At 40.0% G+C, this 8,170-nt stretch overlaps 1 protein-coding gene across 2 annotated transcripts in view; it reads right to left on the reverse strand.

The window, feature by feature from the left end:
• HS6ST3 (heparan sulfate 6-O-sulfotransferase 3) overlaps positions 1-8,170 on the reverse strand; it is an 89,750-nt gene that overhangs the window by 18,748 nt on the left and 62,832 nt on the right. The window lies entirely within an intron of this gene.

The raw sequence follows: 8,170 nt of genomic DNA on the forward strand, positions 1-8,170 counted from the left end.
TGAGTTTCAATACATTGCAGTCATTTTCCCTACTGATGCTCAAATTATCTAATTTTTGGCCACTAGGAGCTTATTTAGATGGAACCTGGGTCCTTTTGATGCAACCCTTGTAGATTTATGCATATTCTTAAAGGATCTTGCCCAAAAGATCAAGAAAGATGGTGTTAGAGCTTGAAATTTTCTTCAGTTCCTTAAGAATAAAGTGATTTCTTGGCCAGTGTTACCTGCACACCACAGTCTTCTTTTTCACTCCTACCAAGCCATGTAACTGCAGTCTGTGCTCATTACACCTGTGCATTGAAGGGGAAATAGACTAGACACCGTCTTTAACTCTCATAGGTTCTATCGAGGCCCAAACACCAGAGGTTTTCTCTTTCATTTTTCCTTTTCTTTTTCTTCTTAAGCTCACATGCATGACATTTTCCTTGGTGCTAGGAATAAAAGGCAGGACTAGTGATTCATCTGTGACCAGATGCCAATGTCACTCCACACACTAATCTAGGAGAAACCAAATTATGCTGGAAGTAACTCGGAGCCCTAATCAGGTTCTCTCCAAAATCCACTTATTCACAATAAGAGCCCGAGTTCCTTCCAGAAGCCCAGCTCACCACATGGACACTCAATGACATCTTTCAGCTGCAGTGGGTTCTGAAGCACAGCTGTAATTCTGCCTAATTAATAATGCAATGACAGAAATTTAGAAAAATATATGCACAATAGTTTAAATCTCCCAGAAAAAAAATCAATCGGTTCTGTCTAAACTTTGCCTTGGGTGTTCCCTTCATCAATTCAAGTGTGGAGCACAGTGACCTGAAGTTGCAAATATTTTTCTTGAGGCGTGATGGAAGCATCAGAGAGGTAATAGCTTTCCGTATTCATAGAGATTTTAAAACACTCAAACAAGGATACTTATTTTCCCACTTTCCTCTGCTATATGTAAATCAGAGATAATAAGCTTTAAGATGTTCAAAATAATGTAGCTTGGGGCTGTGCTAGAGATGGCATCTACCTTTGGGCACTCAATACCTGGATTAAAAATAAAGGGGAGGCATCCCTTAAGAAATTGAATAATGCAACTGCAATTCCCTTGTTTTGTGAACTTTCCCAAACATGTCCCCTCTGCATTTATTATTTCTCTTGGTGATAAGAATCTAAGTTTAATAATCGTAAAAGAGAAGTAGCCTGTCCTTTTAAAATTGACACCAGCTACCATCTCTGAGTCCTACATTGAAATGATGTGGAATATGCTGATGTTAATCTAAAATTTAAAAAATTCAAAACCCTAAAGCAAGCAAACAAATGTAACCGAGAAGAAAGGGGAAAAAATGAACAAAAACGGCAACAAAAAACCAGCTCAAAGCTTTTCATCTGTTTTCAGGTTAGGTTTATGCTAGCCACAAGGGGGCCCTCAAATCTTTCCAAGCACAAGGTAAGTGCAAGGTAAGTGCAAGAGCTGTTTTCCTAGTAATTAATTTCCACAAATCAATATTATCTATTAATGTACATTACAGAGACAAGCTATGGACTCCTGACACTTTACACTCAAGTTAAAGAGAGACTTTCTTATAAAAATTCTAGGTGCCCCGCAGTGATCGTAAGTCAAAACCAAAATGAGTTGCACCTGTGATTTCCTGTGTCTGCTCTAGCATAAAAATTTCCAACACTGCAAATTTCATCAAAGGTTAAAACTGAATTTGAAGCACTGTGTATATAATGGAATACATTGACCTCCAATGGATTTTAAAGGCTATTCTGCCTCCTTCCGCCACATCACGCACCCCCAAAACAGCCACGGAGGCTGACACACAGAAGTTAAAATGCAGTGACCCTCTCTTGGGGCAGTGGGAAGTTGCTGGAGCCATTAGCTCTGGAGGTTTTCAACTCACGCTGAGAGCTTCATGGTGTTGATGGTGTTTACAGCCTGTACCACAAAAGACACTTGGAAGAAAGAAGGGATTTTAATTTTCTGTTCAAGCTAGAAGATAGGGCAGAATAGTATAGTATATATAATAGACAGTGCTGCACACAGGCAGAATGGAAGGTTTCATCAATTAAGGACAGACTGGAAACGTAGCTTTCTCCAAAGCTCCAGCAGAAGAGAGAATACCGCCTGTCACCCCCTACCACAGGGAAACTACGGGAACAGAACAGAAGCACTCCCAGAACATTCCATCAGGTTAGCTAACTATCAAAATCACCTGGTACAAACTCAGAAAGCCCCTCTGAGCTTTGACATGAAATGACTCTTTGCTGACTGCCTTTTCTCTAATGGTAAAATAATCCCAAAGAAAGGTAAGGCTTGCTAACTGTTCTATTGTCATAGGGCAGGAGTGCTCCCGTGGCATTGCGGGGCTGTGGTCTTTCTTTTAGACAGCTTGCTATCCTGGACCTCAGCACCAGGAGGAGGGCTGAGGAAGACGAGGGACACCGGCTCGGGCAGTGCAACTGTCACTCCTGATTGGAATCCCCATACCTCATGCTCTCACATTCACTTGTTTCTGAAATTAAGAATTAGCATAGAGTAAACTCCTGGTTCAGAAAGGCCAGTGTTCTGCCTCTGACTCAGGCAGGCACTCAGGCGAGGTGTTCTGGAAAATGAAGTTCTCTCTTATGAAACCCTACCCTGCTTGACATGTGCCCCCAGTACAAATGGAACCCAACCTTGGTGCAAACTGTGTGGATGTGTAACTTACATTTTTAGAGCTGGTGGTTCCCCAAGTTTAATTTTCCATTTGAATAGCTGTAGTCCCTCTTAATGTGCCTCAATCATTCTTTTTTGAGAATTTCAAAGGGTGCCTTCTAGGAAGCATCATGTTTTTTTCAGATCTAATCCAGACTTCCGCTTAAATTTTTCCTCTTCGATACTCTGCAAGTTACTTTTGCGCTGTCCCGCATTCATCCCATCTGCCCCATATACTTTTGCTCATTCATGTACCCTTGGAATATTGCCCTTCTAGTGGGACAACCCTTGTTAAAGCATTCTGGCCATGACCTGGGATTTACGTTTAGTCTAGGGATTCTGTGCACAGACAAGAGCCCTCAGCTGGGTCCTGACTCAGCGTCCTGCCCTGCCAGAAGGGCAGGTAGGACTGAGGCCGACCCTATGAACGGGGGAGAATCAGGCATTGAGCAGGTAGAAACATCCAGACCCTTAACAAATCACGGGGCATTCTGGTTTTGGACAAAGCACATCTAGTCAAGTATATATACGTATCTTTGAAATACATTTTGATCTGTGTGCTTAAAATAACTCAAATGAAGAGAAGGAACTTCCCACCTCTAAAAGGAAGCCAAATAAATGTTATAGGCTGCATGTTTGTGTCTCCCCCAAAATTCATATGTTGAAACCCTAACTCCTAATGGATGGTATTAGGACATGGGTCCCTTGGGAGGTGATTAGGTTTAGATGAGGTCTTAAGGGTGGAGCCCCACGTTGGGATTAGTGTTTTCACAAGAAGAAAAAGATGCCAGATCTTACTCTCTCTGCCACGTGAGGAAACCAGAAGACAGCTGTCTGCAAACCAGGAAGAAGGTCCTCACCACACACAGAATCTGCTGGCACCCTGACCTTGAGCTTCCCAGACTCCAGAACTATGAGAAATACATTCTTGTTGTTTAGCTACCCAGTATGTGGTATCTTGTTATATGTAACACCTGAATTGATTATGATAGCAAAGGTGGGTGTTTTAGAGAAAATAAGGGAACACTTTCTCCACCATCCTTCCTCTCTCATCTGGTTACAATAGTATGTGACCGCCAGCTCTTTAAAGAAATTAAATGACTAAATAATCCACTGAGATGAGGGAGGTTGGGAGTGAGGCTTTGGAGGGCTAGTTTTTCTCAACTAGTCTTTCTCAATTCACCAGACCAACTGCCAATCTTTACTAATCAACACAAAACCCATTATTGATCTCCCACCGAGAGGTGTTATGGGTTGAATTGTTTCTCCAAAAGATGCTGAAGTCTTAGCTCCCAGTACTTGTGAATGTGACTCATTTGGAAATTGGATCTTTGTAGAGAATCAGGTTAAGATGAGGTCATTAGGGTGGGCCCTAATAGAATATGACTGGTGTCCTTACACAGCGGGGAAATTTGGACACAGAGACAGACAATGTGAAGAGGGAGGACAATGTGAAGACACAAGAAGATGGCCATCTACAAGCCAAGGCATGTCTGAGACTACCAAAAGCTAGGAGAGAGGCATGGAATAGATTCTCCCTCGAAGCCCTCAGAAGAACCAACCTTGCCTGCACCTTGTTGTGGACTTCTAGCCTCCAGAGGTGTGACAGAATAAATTTCTGTTATTTAAGTTTTGTGGTACTTTAACCACAGCAGCCCTGGAAAACTAATGCAAAGGGAGATACTTATTGGAGAAACAGATGAACATAATGGCAGAGGAATTCTCCCTAGCTACCTGCATTAATGAGACTAGTTTTTATCTATAAATATGAATGGAACATTAAGGATTATTAAACATTTGAGAAAAAGAATAAACAGAATAACTGCCTAGAAGAAATCCACAATTTAAGAAACAAAAATATTATTACGACTATCCTGAGAAGTTACCATATCCATTAAATAAGAATAGGATAGTAGGAAACAAAACATGGAGTTCTTAGAAATTAATTTATATTCATATATATATGTTGGACCTGAAAAAAATCAGTAGTCGGAATAAACCTGCCAGATATGATGGGGAGGGGGAAGATGTGGAAAATATGAGAAATTCAATTAAGACACAAGGAGATGGATTCTATAAGTCTAATGCCCATTTAGAAAAGATTCCCAATAGAGAGTAAAGAAAAACAAGAAACCATCGGGGAAAAATAATAAAAGTAAAAATAGAATATTTCCTACGCCTGAGAATACATGACTTTTCAAATTGAAAAAGTCTGTGAAATTCAAAGAGTGTGGATAAAATTTTAGAACTTTAAAGATAAAGACCAAAAAGCTTCCAGAGAGGAGGGACCTAAAAAGAGTTAAGATGGAATAAAAAGCAAATTGCCAACAATTTTTAAAATCAGAACTCTGAAAGCTAGAAACATTGGATCAGTGACTTCAAACTCCTGTGGGAAAATGATTTTAAACGCTGAATTTTCTACCTAGTCAAATTATCAATTAAGTGTAGAATCAAAAATATTGATATGCTCAGAAAATTTACCTCCTCTACATTTTCTGGAAAAAGAGAATTGTAGTCGAGAAAACATCCCAACATAAGTAAAAAGGAATCCATGAAAAAGGGGTGGGCTCTAAGACACTGGTATTAATGTCTGCAAGGGAAAGATTTACAAGGATAACTCAGATATCTCCAAGAGGAACTTATGTGAGAGAAAAGGGGTTCACTTTCAACAAATACCAGGATTCTTAAATTGAATATTTTGGATAACAATGATGAAAGAGGCATAGAATTCTTCTCTCCACAAGATAAAAGAAAGGCAATTAGCAATTCCAAGAGAAAAAAGCTGAAAGAGAAAGTTACAAACAGAGGTGAAGCAAGCTAAAACATGGCACTATTTTAAGGACTAAATCAAATGTTATGAGAGGAGAATCCACTCGACTTTGGTGGAGGTTGGAGGAACCAGTGTATGTTTCCTTTTTTTGTGAATCTGATCACACCACTTGTGAATATTTTACACAGTCACATTAAGCATCTGGTTTATTGGCTTTTTAATTTTTCGGTTTTGGAATCATCCCATAGAACAAGTCCAGAAGCCTATGTTACATCAAAGGCTACAGTGCAAATGAACACTAGCCTTACAGGATGAAGGTGAGGCCAACAGATGCTAGAGGTGGAGTGAATTGAAGGGGGATGGAGGGAACAAAATGTGCATGAATTTCCTCATTTTCCATAGTGGAGAGTCAAGACATCTCTGGGTGATGGAGAAATAAATAAGGCATTTACTCCTTGAACACAAGTACTTGTTGAGCCCTACAAAGCAGAGGCAAGAGTGGAAGCAGCACACTAGTGAACAGGCTGTGGTTCAGGGGTCTCATTCGTCATTGGACAGTGGCAATATCCATGACAGAGTCTAGATGGAGTAGGTCCTTCTCAAGATGGAAGGTTGCAGGTTGATGCCTTTTACTACCCTTGCATTCAGCCCAAATTACAAGACATGGGACAGACTCTCCTAATGCTGAATGTAGAGTTCATACCATACCCCTCTTCTTTATTTTTAACACTTTTTTACACTTCTGTATTTTTAACACTTATTTTTGCTTTTATTTCTTTTTATCAGATCCTAGAATGGCTGCAGGGCAGGTAAACCTGCACTTATGCTTCAATCTTCCTGGAAGTAAATTGCAAAGTTTATCTTGAGGCCCAACTAGCCTCAGGAGCAAGGAATTTATATATAGCTGCTCTGACAGACTAGAAATAAGATAGAAGAGCTGGCAGAGCTGATTTCACAGGTACTGAGATCAGAGAAGAGGGACAGAAGGAATCAGGTCCCGCTATCACCTGAATCCTAAGAAGCTGATAACCCTATATCAGATTCCTTCAGGCTCAAATCTGCAGGAGTCACTGACAACATGGAACCTTCCAGCAAACCCTAAGTCAGATATCAAAGATATGTCTCCAGTGTCCAACACCAATATCTTCCGGGTGTGTGTGTGTGTGTGTGTGTGTTCATTTTTAAATACAAAGGTAAGTCCTCATATTCAGAAGGAGAAAAGACACCATGATTGGTTGACAACTTTATAATGATCAGAGCTTCAGCTAATAGTTGGAGTAAGCAGTATCTCAAAGCTTAAAGAATGAAATGGAAAGGTTAGCAAGCTAACAATTGTTAGCAGGAAAACCGCCCTTCGGTGTAGATCTTCATTGTCTTCATGTGCCCGCGAGGAGGGAAAACAATGTCGAAAGGTTATCTTAAGGGTCAACTTCAGAATTCTTTTCAGGAGGAGAACTGAATTTGCTGAGCAACTTACCTGCATTGGCATGTATTTTTATATAGCAGAAGCTCTGTGCTCAGCATGGAGGGGCTGGGGCCAGATAAAGTGAAGACTCGGACACTTTCTAGAAGAAGCTAACTTGAATTTGGAGTAAGGGGAAGTAGGAAGAAAAAAGAAGTTTCAAGAAAGAGAAAGACAGTGATAGGTCACGCATCAAGGTGGAGGCACGTGGGGAAATATTAGCCAGCAGGAAGCTTCTGGTGGCACAGTGCTTGAAAGATTTGCAAAAGAGATGACTAATATTAACTTTTAAATTTATTTGTGTGTGATTCTGTCTTGCAAGTCCTCTTTGCTACCCCAAACCATCAGTAAATTCTGCTATACTAACATCTTGCGTGGGTGGTAGATTGGGGCAATCAAAGAAAAGAATTTTTGATCTGGGCCAGAGCTGGGATGCCACTGAATTCAGACTGTCCGCCAAAGGTGACCTTGAAAAGGAATGAAGTCCTCCCTCACAGGGCATAGAAAATTTGGAGAAGGATATGTGCGCCCTTGCCTGTCCCCCAGGCCCTGATTCCAACCCTAAGACCCCAGTCCATCTGGTCGACCCCAGCCTCACCCCAGCAGGTACATGCACTCTCTGGCCACAACTTCTCCATTACCTAAGTCTGTTCTAAACATGTTCTTTCTGATCTAATAAAAACTGAATTTGTTAGCTTAGCTGTGACTTGGCCTTGAGACCCAGATATTCCTGGTTCTTTCATACCTCCATCTTGAATTTCAAGCCTCAATATTGTTTGTATTTTAAACAAGGCTTTCTTTTGATGGTGAAAGACTAAATTACAAAGGTAGGTACAAATGTTATTCATTATATGTATTCAACTTTCTAATTTGTTTTTAATGAGGTCTCCTAGTCATATTTTTTATTCATTAATTCATTCAACAGATACTTAGAAACCTACTATGTTGCAGCCGGTGTATGTTCTATTCCATGAAGTAATTCCACCTTTTTTATACACTGTAATAAATGTATTTGCTTCCTAATATAGAAGAAGTTGAATAATATTAAGCTTTTCTTTGATATCCTTTTTACAAATAACTTCATTTTTCCTATTTACATAGAGCTCAAGACATTTATTGAACATTTTCCAAAGATTCTTTAACACTCCAACCAAGTGCAAGAAAAAGAATTGCTATTCTGATTCAAAGATGATTTAGGAAAAGGGCCCAAATTATATCAGAAGTAGAAAAGCCCTTTAAAAATAGGACCATTTCTTCT

Source organism: Balaenoptera physalus (assembly GCF_965194825.1).
Source record: "Balaenoptera physalus genome assembly, chromosome: 18".
In the NCBI taxonomy this organism is placed as follows: Eukaryota; Metazoa; Chordata; class Mammalia; order Artiodactyla; family Balaenopteridae; genus Balaenoptera; species Balaenoptera physalus.